The sequence below is a fragment of the Octodon degus genome, unplaced genomic scaffold (genome assembly GCF_000260255.1).
Source record: "Octodon degus isolate 3935 unplaced genomic scaffold, OctDeg1.0 scaffold00124, whole genome shotgun sequence".
NCBI classification, from domain to species: Eukaryota; Metazoa; Chordata; class Mammalia; order Rodentia; family Octodontidae; genus Octodon; species Octodon degus.
Genome location: NW_004524700.1, coordinates 7,998,286 through 7,998,965, shown reverse-complemented (window position 1 = coordinate 7,998,965; position 680 = coordinate 7,998,286).

Sequence of the window (680 nt, the reverse complement as noted above, 5' to 3'; positions counted from 1 at the left end):
AAAATACAAAAGACAAATAAATATATTAAAAAACATTCAATATCATTGGTCATTAAAGAAATACATATTAAAACAACACTGAGATTCCATCTCATCCTGTAAAGAATAGTTATCATCAGGAAAGTAGTCGATAACAAATGCTGGTGCACCTGTGAAGAAAACAAATCCCTTCTCTACCTTTGGTAACAGTGGTGCAACCACTGTAGAAATCAATGTGGAAATGCCTTTCAAAACTAGGATTAGATGTCCTATTTCACCCAGCTATTCTCTTTTTGTGTATATCCAGAAAAAATTAATACATCATGCCACAGCAATATATGTACACCCATGGTTATAGCAGCACAAATCATAATAGCTAAATCTTAGAAACATCTGAGAAATGGATAACAAAGATATGATCTTTTTATAGAGTGGAGTTCTACTCAGTTATAAAGAAAGGTAATCTGGAGAATTTTATAGGTAAAAGAATGCAAATCAGCAGACAATACTCATAAGTGAAATAAACCATATGCACAAGTGTAAACATCTTATTGTATTGCTAGTATGAGGAGCCAAAAGAACAACTAAGATAAAAAAATGTACAATATATATCATGAAATAGGAAGAAACTTCAAAAGTAAAGAGATACTGCAATAGGGGAAAGGACAAAAAGAAGAAGAAAAGCAAAGAATATATATAAT